This window comes from Pyrus communis, chromosome 16 (genome assembly GCF_041283825.1).
Source record: "Pyrus communis isolate YQ-2024b chromosome 16, ASM4128382v1, whole genome shotgun sequence".
NCBI classification, from domain to species: Eukaryota; Viridiplantae; Streptophyta; class Magnoliopsida; order Rosales; family Rosaceae; genus Pyrus; species Pyrus communis.
Window position 1 is genome coordinate 11,232,070 of NC_142580.1, and position 13,803 is coordinate 11,245,872.

Below are 13,803 nucleotides of genomic sequence, written 5' to 3' on the forward strand. Positions count from 1 at the left end.
TATCATAATTAATTAGTACTCATTGTTACGATCGCGTGAGTGCTAATTAGACCTAAATCGGATCTGTAACGAAAAAGTTATGCACAATTAAAGTACGTTAACATTGGGAAAATTTGGTACACTCGTATTTTAATTTATCAATGTGGGAGACACTGTTATTGATAAGGAGATAGATTTTTGATGTACAACTTACTGTACAAAATATGAAAATCTTATCCCCTTCTTCTTTTAAAAATTGGACACGTGCCCTTTTTCTTCACCACCAATCAATTACTTTCCCACACTATTGCACCCAATCATATTTTTCTTTTTCTCAGCCAATTAGAACTCATCTTCTCTCTCTCTCTCTTTCTCTCTCTTCTTCTTCTCTCTCTATCCTGAGACTCTCTCTTCTCTGCAACCACTAAGAACAACCACCAAACTCCACGAATAGAGCCTAAAATTTCCATCATGACACTTCTCTCATCCTCACGAACCCAACCATGCAAACCGATCATGACATGGTTGAGTTTTGAACACCCAACTCGAAAGCTCCAACTCGGAAGAGTTTTTCCCAACGTGTTCCTGGCCGAGTTACAAGCTTTTAGGACGTTTGGAAGCCTCCACACAACTCCCTCGAGTCAATAGCCTAAGTTTGAAGTCGATTTGACGTGGAAACACACGGTTTCGAGGCGAAGAAAATAAGTCCAAACCTTTCGAGACTTTTTCAAGCCATTTTTGTCCATCTTTTGGACTTTTGTAAGGTACAATTTTGTTCTACTCCTCAAGAGCTTCAATTCCATATAAAGTTCGTTAAAAATGGTTGAGAAATGAGCAAGTTTTGAAGTTTTGAAATTTTTTCCAGAAACAGATAACTTTTTCCAGTTTCCGACGAAACGCGCTGGCGGCAACGGATGGCGGAAATCACCAGAGAAGAGGGAGAATATTCCATCAAAGTTGACGGAATATTCTGACACCGTTACATTCCGTTACTATTTAACGAAATATTCCCTAGGTCTGTCAGTTTTTGACTTGCGCGTTGGGCACACGTGTGGCCGTGGGCTAGGTGGCCCGTCCAGCCTCCGGTTGGCATGTGCTTGACGTGTACAGGTCCGTGAAGTCGAATATAACATTTTTGTATATTTAAACCTTCCGTTTAAGCAAACTATGGGGTTTTTCCTAGCCTCTTTGTGTATGTGTTAATTAATTAATTATTTTAGTTATTTCACGTATAGAAGAAAATTATCCTGAAGAAGTACGAGGTCAAGTAAGGCAAGGAGGCTACGATCCGACCATGTATCAGTGAGTGGACATTTGCTTTTATTTATATGATATATAAAGTTTTATAGTTTCCACAAATGTTTTTGAATTGATTCATGCCTATTATGCCATGATTAAATATTGTTATAAGAAATGTTGTACTGTTGTGAAATGCTAAAATAATACTACGGGATGTGCAGGTAAGTTTATTATGTTGACTAGAATTATTGAATCATTATGGCATGCTTATATTTATGTAGTCTACTCATCATTGTTGCACCCGATGTTAGTGCTCGCCTCAGGCCAAGGCCAGTCTTTCACATGTATGTTCACATCCGCATCGCACGCTCACCTTGGATCCAAGTAGGTGTCAGTCATGTCGTACATGTTGCATTAGGTGACTCCGACATCTTGTCTTATAGGTTGCAATAGGCAACTCTGACTCGTATGTGACCGCGAATAGCGCTAGTCTTTACATAATTGTAGCACTAGAGCGTATATTATGATTACACCCAGTCTTGTCGTACATATTGCATTAGGTGACTCCATCTTGTGTGCTAGCATAGATCGATGACCATCTAATATTATTATGCTACCATTGAGATATTGTGATTGGCATATTTCTGGAATTATTGTTGATTTGCATTTGATTTCATACTTATACATAGTATGATTTTCTGGAAACTATACATGTTTTACAGCGAAGGGTTAGTATGTTTAGAAAATAAATGTGTTTTATAAACCTTTGTTTTTGCCCACTCACTCTTCTGTTTTTTGCCCATCTAGGTCTTAGATAGCTGAACTCTCTGTGGCATACAAGGAATCTCCGACGGTTCTGACATATCTATAATTAAATGTATGAGCTGTTTCTATTGTGTATTAAGTACTTAACCAGTTTCGACTGCACTACCTATGTCATCTATGCTCTGAACATTTGTGTTTTATAGGTTCTTCCCACTACTGCACACACACTTTATTAGCTTAAATAAATCCTAGTTTTGATTTAAATTTATCCATATTTGTATGCATCACTTTCCTTTATGGTTACTTCACCTTCGAGTGTGTGCCAGCACGCCTCAACTTCGGTCAAGGTGTGTCATTATCGACACCCGCTTATAGCATTAGTTTGGAGAAATGTTTAGAACAGTCGCTCATGCCAGTTCTTACCTGTAGATACACAAGGTCTCACAATGGACATAGCATAATCTTTTAATATTTGGACTTTCAAGCTAGAGAATAATCTATCAGTATAGCATATTAGAAAAGATTTATGCTAGAGAGATTAAATTTGTGGATAAAATTTGCAAACCAAATGATATGTCATCAAAAGAAAATGAGCATGTTTGTCAACGCATAAGGTCTCACAATGGACATAGCCTATTTTTTTAATATTTAGGCTTTCAAGCTAGAGAATAATCTGTTAGTGTAGCATATATATTGGAAAAAAGTAATGTTAGAGAAACTAAAGTTGTAAACAAAATTTACAAACTAAATTATATGTCACCAATAGGAAATGAGCACGTTTATCAACGCATAAGTAATAATCAAATCATAAACTTTCATGTCATTTAGTTTACAAAATTGTGTCTACAAATTTAATTTCCTTAGCATTACTCATTAGAAAATCTGCATGGATTAAAAATTAGGTTAAGAAAAAGCAATATACGTATATATATAGTAGTTTGCACCCACTGTAACATAATCATTGTAATGTTGATATGTTATAAGTGGATTATGTGCCTAACGTGACTTGAATAATACAATGTATATCAGAAGGATATCAAACTCAAGTTTTCAACATTGATTATATATATTTAATTAATTATAGAAAACGTAGGATTCGTACAATATAATTTGTGAGATCCCTAGACAGTGTCAGTGCATGCTAGATTAAAATTCATATCAGGATGTTGGTTTTTTTTTTTTTTTTTTTCTTTTGAAGTATTTTTATTTGTATATCAAATGTGTTGCAGTGGAATCAATGTGTTACGAGTATTAATCCCATATCGAAAAAATAATGAATTTTATATGTGCTTATAAATAACAAAATTACTTATTATGTTACCAATTTTTTATGATGAAACTCAACTTTCTTCACGTTGACATTAAAACAAGCACTTATCTCAATAGTTCATCTACAATTAAAAAATGTCATCCTCGAAGGAGACTTCAAGACACTACTTACTCCAAATTCTCCAACAAAAGCCTCAAGTTAGTATTTTTATGAAATAGATATATAGAACCTGAATTACATTGTAACACACACGTTAGAGCTTGTTGAAGCTAACTTGGAAGATCAACGTGCATGCAAAAGTTGTAGGCTGTATCTTAGAAATTATCTTGGCCCATGAAATCATATCATAAGCAAAGTTCTAAAAGAAGTTAGGCATTAATTGGGCGGTGGACTGGGACTCAGCGCCTAAGCAACGAGAGCCTAGGCAGATTTAAGTAAACTTATCTTATATATATATATATATATATATATATATCGTATAAGTAAATGCATGTGTATACTTAACAAATACATAATGGTGTTGGGATACCTAAATTAAAAAAGACAATGACATATAGGTTAGAAAGTATTAGAACATATCAAAAACATGGGAAACCAAAATATAATGAGGTGTTTATCAAAATATTTAACAAGTCTTCTACAATTATTAAATAAAATAAAATGTAAAATGAAAGTTATCTAATCTTCTATCTAAGTGAGAGTCATGACCAAGTCGTTACCTTAGTGGGTCTAGGCAGGCTAGGCAAATGTCTAGACATGTTAGGAGGATGCATAGGCTAGTACAGGTGAGTGCCTAAGCAAGTCTAAGTACTCTTTCAATTTTCAAATGCACACGGATTAAGACGGTGATTTTTAGAACAGTGATCATAAGTGAGGTTTCTTGAATTTCAAGAATATTTTTTCTAACATTAGTTTATCTTGCATAAAATTTGAACTCATAACCTCTTTTAATCAAATAGAGCATGTGTGACACTGAATAAGAAATATATATATATATATATATATATATGTATGTATGTATGTATATGTGCTCCAAGTCAACAAATTAAGCAAATACCTTAAAAAACTATAGAATAATATTACAATATATATATATATATATATATATATATATATATATATATATTGGAGAAACTAGAAATGCATTCCACAACTAGGCAAAAGCCAAAGTACAAAAGGAAAACCACAATTGGCTAACAAGTTTAACAAAATAAATAGGAGTAGAGAACACAAGGAGGCACCAACACTACAAACCAAAGTATCATTCCCCACTCCAATAAACGCTAAAATAATATTACAATGTAAAGTACCTAGTCATTTCGTAGTAACTAGTTCCTTCATGTTAGTACATGCTATTGTAAATACAAAAATTCTGTAACGAATGAAACAAGAACACGTATACAAAGTAGATTTGTATTGATGAATTTGTAGGGTTATAATCTTTGTTTACAACTTTTCTCTTATTCAGTCTTCAAATTTGATGTAGATGCGTAGGTTGTTGACCCAAAGGTTGCAATGACTTGATCTCGGACGAACAATTGAACGATTGCTTCAAGTTTTGAGCTTGAAACAGTGCGTGGATAGTCCTCACCTCTAGGTGCACAAGTGCTTATTGATTCTTCAAGGGAATGCTTTACCTTTGGTTGAAGGAAAGCTTCGGCTTTGGTTGTACGTTCTTCGAAAAGAGCTCTGGCAGTGTATTAATCTTCAAAGATTTGGCAGAGGTTTTTCTTTTGTGAGAATTTCGGCCTTTCAATGTAGAAATTGTCCACCTGATGCTTGTCTTGGGACCTTGTATTTATAGACTTCTCAAAGCTTTCCTTTGGATGGATTTGGCTTTGATTTGTGTCTTGATTCTTCCATGGGAGAATTTAGGCATGTTTTGTGTCTTAATTTCAGCCACTTTCCTTTGCTTGGCCGAAATCTATAGATCTTTTTTGCCTATTTTGTGAGCAATCTTCAATTCTTGCTTATTTTGTAAAGATGCTTTAGCTGTCTTTTCGGTTTTGGGAGCAATTTGGGCCCCTTGCCGATTTTAAGGAGATTTCTTCCCCTTTGCCGCATTTTAGGAATGCTTTTGAGCTTCCTTTGCTTGATTTGTGCCACATGTTATTGATGATTTGTCCATTTGTGATGAGTCATATGCTACGTGGAGCTTTGTGATGCATCATTTGCATGCACCGAAATTTACATGTCTACAAATGCCACCACTTTAAGGCGTGTTGTAGGCATGTGCTTGTCACATGTAGGACACATGTTTTGAAGTCCTGCAATGTGAATGTTATATATCAAGGGTCGTCGAGACTTGATCTTGAATTAGTTTGCTTCTTCTAGGGCCGTGAAGGCGTATTTCTTGAATGAAACATTTCTTCAAGGGCCGTTGAGGCGTATTTCTTGAATTGAAATGATGAAATTCTGCAAGGGCCATTGAGGCGTATTTCTTGGACGAAACATTTCTTCAAGAACCGTTGAGGCTTGGTCTTGAATGAAATGGAAATTTTCTTCAAGGGTCGTAGAGGCTTAATTTTGAATGAAATGAAAATTTAATTCAAGGGCCGTAGAGACTTGATCTTGAATGAAAATTTTGAAAATAGATAAATTGACACATACTTATTGTGCGTATTGATTTTCCATAATTTTTGACAAAATACATTTGGTGTATTTTGAGGCTTGAATTTTGTCCTTGTGGGTGTGGGAAAAAATGCTTTTTCCTTCCTTACGTAAGAGCCTCCTTCAATTTTGGCAATGAGGGTGATTTCCTTCAAGGTTTTGGAAGGCTTTAATTCTTGTCCTTGGGTAAGTAGGATTTGCATTTTTTTTTTCTTCCCTTTCTTTTTCCATGGCAAAAGGGTGTTTTTCCCTTTTGGTTTGGGAAACTTGAAGACTTGTCCTTGCTTTGGAGGGATTTCCTTTTGTATTTTGGCAAGGAAAGGTACTTTCCTTTGATGTTTTAGAAATTTTAAAGCCCTTTCCTTATTTCTTTGTTTCCTTGTCTTCTCTTTGCTGATTTTGTTGCAAAAACATCATGTTTTTTTTCTCTTTGTGCCAAAATCAGCTTGCCCTTTTTTTGCTTGGAATTTGCTTCCTTCTTGCAGTTGGAATGTGCTTCCTTCTTTTGATTTTCCTTTTGCTATTTGCTATGTATTCTCCCTATAGCATTAGGAAGCAATTGACCCTTATTTATAGGACAATTGGGTGTGTGTTTTTGTCACAACCTTGCCGTGTGCACCGTTCTTGCTGCTATCGTGGGTGCTACTTGAAGTTTTTGGGGTAATTACAAAAAACTACTTCAATTATTGGGTCATTAACAGTTTCATACCTCGTCTTTAAAAAGTTTCAATGTCATACTATATCTTTCGAATTTGTTGCAATGTCATACCTTCCGTCAGTTGATTGTCAATTCCTCTGTTAAATGCTGACGTGGCATGAGGCGGGGTCCAGTTTTTATTAAAAATATTAACTAAATATTAAAAATAAATTAAATTAAATTAAAAAAAAAAAAAAAAAAAAAAAAAAAAAAAACCCCAACCTCCTACAACCCAAAAGAAGAAAAAAAAAAAAAAAAAAAACCAAAACCAGAGCCCAACCCGCAACCCATCCTCCACCTCCTCCGCGCACCTATCTTTCCCATCTTCCCCCTTCACATGCAACCCAGAAAAAAAACAAAAAAAAAAAAAAAAAAAAAAGAAAGAAAAACCCATCTTCTTCTTCTAGGTTGCAGGTTAGGTGAAGGAGAAGGGGGTTGGGTTGTGGGGGGGCGATGAATTGGGTTTTTTTTATTTTTATTTTTATTTTTTTAATTTCTTCTTCTTCTTTCTGGGTTGCAGGGGGTTGGGTTTGGGGTGGGGTGGGGGGGGGGGGACGAACTGGGTTTGGTTTGGGGGTTTTTTTTTTTTTAAATTTTTTTTCTTCTTCTTTCTCTTCCTCCTTCTTCTTACAGGGGGGTTGGGTTTATTTGGGGGGCGGGGGACGAACTGGTTTGGTTTGGGTGTTTTTTATTTTTATTTTTCTTCTTCTTCTTCTTCTTCTTTTTCTTCCTCCTTCTTCTTTCTGGGTTGCAGGGGGTTGGGTTTGTTTTTTTTTTGGGGGGGGGGGGGGGGTAACGAACTGGGTTTGGTTTGGTTTGGTGTTTGTTTTTTTTTTTTTTTTTTTTTTTTGTTTCTTCTTCTTCTTCATCCTTATTCTTTTTTCTGGGTTGGGGTTTGTGGGCGCAGGGGTCGTCGGGGGAGGGGGGAATGAACTGGGTTTGGTTTGGGTTTTTTTTTTCTTTTTTTTTCCTTCTTCTTTCTGGGTTGCAGGGGGTTAGTTTTGTTAGGGGGGACGAACTGGGTTTAGTTTGGGTTTTTTTTTTCTTTCTTTTTTTCTTCTTCTTCTTCTTCCTCATTCTCCTTCTTCTTCTTCTTCTGGGTTGCAGGGGGTTGGTTTTTTATTTATTTATTTTTAGTTTTTAATAATATTTTATTAATTTTTAATAGAAAGTGTGTCACGTCACACGCCATGTCAGCATTTAATAGAGGAATTGATAGACAACTGACAGAAGGTATGACATTGCAACAAATTCGAAAGATACAGTATGACATTGAAACTTTTTAAAGACGAGGTATGAAATTGTTAATGACCCAATAGTTGAGGTAGTTTTTTGTAATTCACCCAAGTTTTTGTAGTGCTTCACTTTTTACCGTGTGGTGCTATGCAAAAAACTGTAATGGTGTTACGCCATGTAGTGCCTTTTGGTTGTAGTTTTCTCTAGATGATGACGTTGTTGTACAGTGCAAGAAACTGCTTGCGTAATCGTTACGGGGTTGCATAGTGCGATTGTGTGCTACTGTAGCGTGCTTTGAAGGACCATCTTGTAGCTGCCCTCTTTGTTGTGCTGCACAAGCTTTGTGGCTAATTTCTTTTCGTCGTTGTGACTTTGTTATCATTTTCTTTCTTTTTTTCTTGCCATTCCACCTTGTGCTTTGTCTTCTTTTTTTTTATTTTTTTTTATTTTTTTGACTTGTTGCAGCCATGGTATTTTTCAAGTGCTTTAAGAGCAATACCATCACTATTCTTGCGAAGGAAGGTGACTCGCAAGATAGGGGAACGGCGTTGAAACGTTATGCGCCGTTAACTGGCCCTAAAGAGCTTGTTCTTCCTACGAAAGACAACTCGATGCATATCAAGTCATGGTCTTTTGAAGTATCTTAGGAGGTGACAGTTTTGGTCGACCAAATACGAAAAAGACGGCGTGTACATCGAGGATTCTTATCTTGAATCCTTCGCACCATGTTTGTGACAATCCACTGGCTTCGTTTAAGCTTCTCGGCGATCGCATCCACAATGGAGCTATGACTTGGAATAACACCTTTTCGACTACTGGAGAAGCCATCTTTGCTGAGTTTTACTGGGAGTGGCTTGACGATGTCTTGAGTCGATCCAAAGATGTGCTTACTAACATGGGCCTTTATCATGTTGTATACGCATCATTGTTTATTTATGATCATCATCCTTCCGTCCTTCATGCATTCTTTTAGCATGGTGTTTAGCAACCAACACACTTCACACAGCTCAAGGGAATATGTCAATTTCATTTTGGGATCTCCACAAGATAAGAGGTTTGCCGATCCATGGTAAGTTTTGTGATGAGGTTGTTCCTAGCATGGAGGAATTTTCTCATCGCAATAGCCAAGGATTGCATGCGAGTTGCTGCTATTTGTTTTGTCGTACACAGTTTATGCTCTTGCGGGCTAGGAACGTTAGGTGTCGCATTTTAAGCTTGTGTGAACAAGGAGCATTGGGTGTTGCCTTTTAAGCTTGTGCAAACAATGAGCATTGTTGCATTGTGCATTTTAGGCTCGTGTAGGTGAGGAGCTTTGTGCCATGTGCAGTTTAGACTCATGCAGGCAAGAAGCATTGCTTGTTTAGTTTAGGGGTAGTAACGTTTCAAGAATCTTCCATTGATGGGGCTAATCTTTAAGTCGTCTTCTGCCATGATTAAGTAGGCGTCATTGGGATAGACCTCCTGTATTACTTAAGGTCCATCCTATTTTGATGTGAACTTGCTTTTTGTCTTGTGAGTTGTGATGATAGGCATTCGTAATGCCAAGACAAGATCTCCAGTTTGGAAAGACCTTGGGCGGTCATTCTTGTTGAATACCTTGGATAGCCGTACTTGGTAGCATTCCAAATGTTATTGAGCTTCAAGCCTTCTTTCGTCAAGTGCTTCCAACTCTTGAAGTCGTAGCTTTACATTTTCCTCTTCAGTTAATCCTCCTTGTATAGCCATCCTTAATGAGGGGATTTAACTATCGGGCGGTAAAACAACTTCCACACCATATACGAAAGAATAAGGTGTAACTTGGGTAGGAGTCATATGTGTCTTCTTATATGCCCAAAGTGCTTCGCTTATTCTTTCATGCCAGTCTTTCTTTGTTTGGCCGATCACATTCTTCAAGAGGTTGCACAACGTTTTGTTGAATTCTTCCGCAAGACCATTGACCGGAGCATGATACATGGAAGACTTGTGCTGCTTGAATTTGTATTTCTCCCAAAACTCGTCCATGAGTCAGTTAGAGAACTGTTTTTCGTTGTCAGTGATATTGTAGCGAGGCACACTATATTGGTGGATGATATGCTCCTTGATGAAACAGACGACAGTTTCCTTCTTGCTTCCCTTAGGGGTTCGGCTTCAACCCACTTGGAAAAGTAATCTGTTACGGCTAAGGTGTAGACTTCTCCTGTAGATGACTTTGGTATGATTAGTCATACGACGTCCAATCCCTATGCATCAAACAACCATGAAGCAATTGTAGGGTGTAATGGTTCAAGTGGTTGATGTATAAAGTTGACATGGAATTGGTAAGCTTGGCACATTTTGGCATACTCTAGGAATCCTTCACCATGCTTGGCCAGTAGTAACTCATTCTTTTGAGTTGGAAATGTAACTTTGGTTTATACTAATGTGCCCCGCATACGCCTGAGTGTGCTTCTTCCATAGCTTGGTTTCTTCCTCACCTAGGCTTCTTAGAAGTACTCTTTCAAAAGAACGTCGGTAAAGTGTTCTTTTGTAGTAGAGGAAGCAAGGTGCTCATCGACTTATTTCAGAGCGGTGTCTATGATCGTTTGGAAGCTTTCCATGCTTCAAGTAGTTGATCAGCGGTTGTCTTCACTTTTCAATGTTAACTAGAAGTACTGAGATGACGTTTGTATCATCCAATAGCATTTCAGTGACGAGCGAGATCACCCATCTTTGGCAAACTGTCACGTTTGCAGCTTCGTCTTCTTGAGTTGCTAGCCAAAAGTATGGAACAAGATCATCTTTCGTCACTTCATATTCAGTCAAGAGTTGATTGATTATGAGCTTGGAGTCCCCATACACTTCTAGCATTGTCATTTCTATGTCGATTACCATTTGGAGTCCAATGATTAGTGCTTGGTACTCAACGACGTTATTGGAGCATAGTTCACTTAGTCATAAGGAATAGGGTAATACTTGTCTTTGTGACGACATGAAAACTACTCCTACGCCTGCTCCGTCCATTCATGCGGATCCGTAAAAGAATATTGTCCATGTCAGCATGTCATCTAAGATTTTCTAATCGGCTAGGATTAGATGGTCAGCAAGAAAATCTGCTAGGGCTTGTCCCTTGACGGCTTTAGCTAGGATGTAGATGATCTCATATTATTAAGAAGCAAAGCCTATTTAGTTAGTCACCTTGTCATAACAGGTTTGGACATAACGTACTTAATTGGGTCAGCTTTAGCAACCAAGTGGATGGTGTAAGCATGCATGTAGTGTCTTAGCTTTTGGACAGTAAAGACTAGGGTAAGGTACTTCTTCTCGATCGGTGAATAGTTAACCTCGGCACCAATGAGAGTTTTACTTAGGTAATAGAGTGCTCTTTCTTTTTGGTCTTCATTTTGTTGTGCCAAAAGTGCTCTAATAAAACCTTCTTGTGCAGCAATGTATATGATGAGCGGCTTTCCAGGCACGAGAGCTTTTAAGACAGATGGGCTTGCTAGGTACCTTTTTATGCTCACAAAGGCATTGGGACAGGCGTCATCCCATATAAACGGAGCATCTTTCTTCATGAGTCGAGTGAAGGGTTTATAGTGTCCAGCGAGGTTGGAGATGAAGCATTTGATGAAGACTAGCCGCCCTTGTAGACTTTTTAGCTCGTTTAAGTTCCTTGGTTCGGGCATGCTTTAGATGGCCTTGATCTTCGATTGGTCCACTTCAATGCTATGGTGCTTGACGATGAAGAAAATGAGCTTCCCAGAAGTGACGCCAAATGCACACTTCAACGGGTTCATTTTGAGGTTGTAGTGTCATAGTTTGTTGAACAACATTCATAAATCCTTAAAGTGATCAGATCTCTTTTTGGTCTTGACAACTACGTCTTCCACGTAACATTCTACGTTTTTATGTAACATGTTGTTGAAGATCTTCTGCATTTTGCGTTGATACATAGCTCCAGCATTCTTCAAGCCAAAGCGCATTACCTTGTAGCAGTAAATACCTTTTGGAATGCGGAAGGTTGTTAGTTCCTCGTCTTCGAGAGCCATGCAAATTTGATTGTATCCAAGTGAGCCATCCATGAATGATAGTACCTCGTGGCCAATGGTTATGTCCACCATGATTTCGATGATCGGTAAGGGAAAGTCATCATTCGGGCAAGCATCATTGAGGTCACGGAAATCTATGCAAACATGTATTTGTCTAGATTTCTTAAGGACAATGACGATGTTGGAGATCCATTTAGGGTATTGCACCACTCGAATGAAGCCTGGTTCAATTAGCTTGTCAATTCTGACCTCAATTTATGAGATAAGCTCGGATTGATATCGATTTTGAGTTTGCTTTATCGGTCGCATTCCAGTCTTGACTGTAAGATAATGCACGACGATGGTAGGGCCAAGGCCAAGCATTTCTTGATCTTATCCGCACTTAGTAGTACACTTACAAAGATAGGCTTTGGTTCCTCACTTGTGCCTAAGTTGAGCTCTTGAGATCATTAACTGTGGCTTGCCTCCCATCCTCAAGCTATGGTGGTGCAGCAGTGAAGTCTTCCTCGGGGATCTCGTCTTCTTTGTCTTCTTGGATTGTGATGTGGAAGATGTCTTGGACCTTATTTTCAGTGTTGTCCTTTTGGGCTTGTTGGTGTGAAGATTGGCCAGTGTGGATGATGGTGCACCTCTTTACCTTCAGTTGTCCTTTTGTGTCAACTTCCAAGGTTGCTTGGTGCTTTATCCTTAAAAGAATTGAGCTTCGAACGTCGTCTTTTGCTGCTAGACCATCGAGTTTTTCTTCTTTTGGCGTTGTTTTCCTCTTTCTAGACGGTTACTTGGTTTCTTCAAGTTTTTCCAAGGCTAACTGTCATGGATAAGAGCTAGCCGTATTGCTTTGTTTCTTAGGTTTTGACAACCTTTCGAAAACAGAGCTTTAGGGTGTTAGCGTGTTATGCCGCTTGAAGACGGAAGTTCGGTCTTGACCACCAATGCGATCAAATGCCGAAATTCTGAGGTTTAAACGATTCAGCTTATCAAATACTGACGTTCGAGGGGTAAGTTTAGGCTCCTATTGATTTTGTTTAAGGCTTTTACTGATGTGTTGAGCGCTAACATTTTTCGCTTTGCTTGAAATCTTTACAGTGTATTTGGTGTGAAGCCAAGTCCAACTTTGTTTTGTCAACTCCGTAACCACGCTCCTTCAACTTCTTTTGAGTCTCAGTAAGGTCACGTTCTTTGTCATTAACATTGTTTACATTCTTCTTTCCAAGATTTAAAGAAGAGGCAAAATTGTACCCAGTCTTTGACATGAGTCTGTAGGCGTTTGGTTCGAAACCTTCTTCGATTCTCTTGGTTGGAAGAGAGCTTAGTTATGCCCCCTTTGGCAAAGGTTTTATGAAACCTTGTGGTGGTTTTGAAACTTTAGCGTTGCCTAGCTGTGTTAGAGGTAAACTGTGTTTGTCTTGAACAGCTTTACATCGTCCTTGTCCAGCTGTGTGTCGACTTTGCTTATTCCAGTTTCGAATAGGGATTGCTTATTCTTTCTTCTCGACATTGGGATGTATCGGAAGACGGTTGTGTTTGGTCCTTTTGAACGTGTCACAGTCCATTTGATTGTTGTTGGCTTAGAAAGCTTATCGTCATTTTTGCTTGAAGATGGCATAACTTCCCTTTCTTATTTCTTGGGCACGGCTTGCCACTCTTGTTTCTTTGGTGCAACTTTGCTTATGGATTTGATTTCTTTTGGAAGAGCTTAGGGGCACCATATCTTCATCCATGTAAAACTTGGCATCCACAAAGTGTGATTCGGATTTGGTGAATGGCTTAGTGTCGTCTTGTATTACCTTTACTCATTCTCGGTAGAACTTCAAGCATTGATGAAGAATGGATGACACTACTCCATTCATGTGGATCCAAAGCCTTAATGAGAGCAAGTTGTAGGAAGTTATTGCATCAATCACATGGAATAGAGTGCTTGATTTGAGTTCACCAATGGTCATCTCTACTCGGATCATGCGCATCGCTCTTTGTCCTCCTTGGTTAAAACCTTGGATTAGGAA

At 38.1% G+C, this 13,803-nt stretch overlaps 1 long non-coding RNA gene across 1 annotated transcript; it reads left to right on the forward strand.

Annotated features, from left to right (window-relative positions):
* Window positions 1-311: 311 nt before the first annotated feature.
* LOC148689965 (uncharacterized) lies at window positions 312-2,164 on the forward strand. Its single transcript, XR_015957992.1, has 3 exons — window positions 312-743; window positions 845-1,281; window positions 2,026-2,164. It is a non-coding gene; the product is annotated as an uncharacterized LOC148689965 (long non-coding RNA).
* The last annotated feature ends 11,639 nt before the right edge of the window (window positions 2,165-13,803 follow it).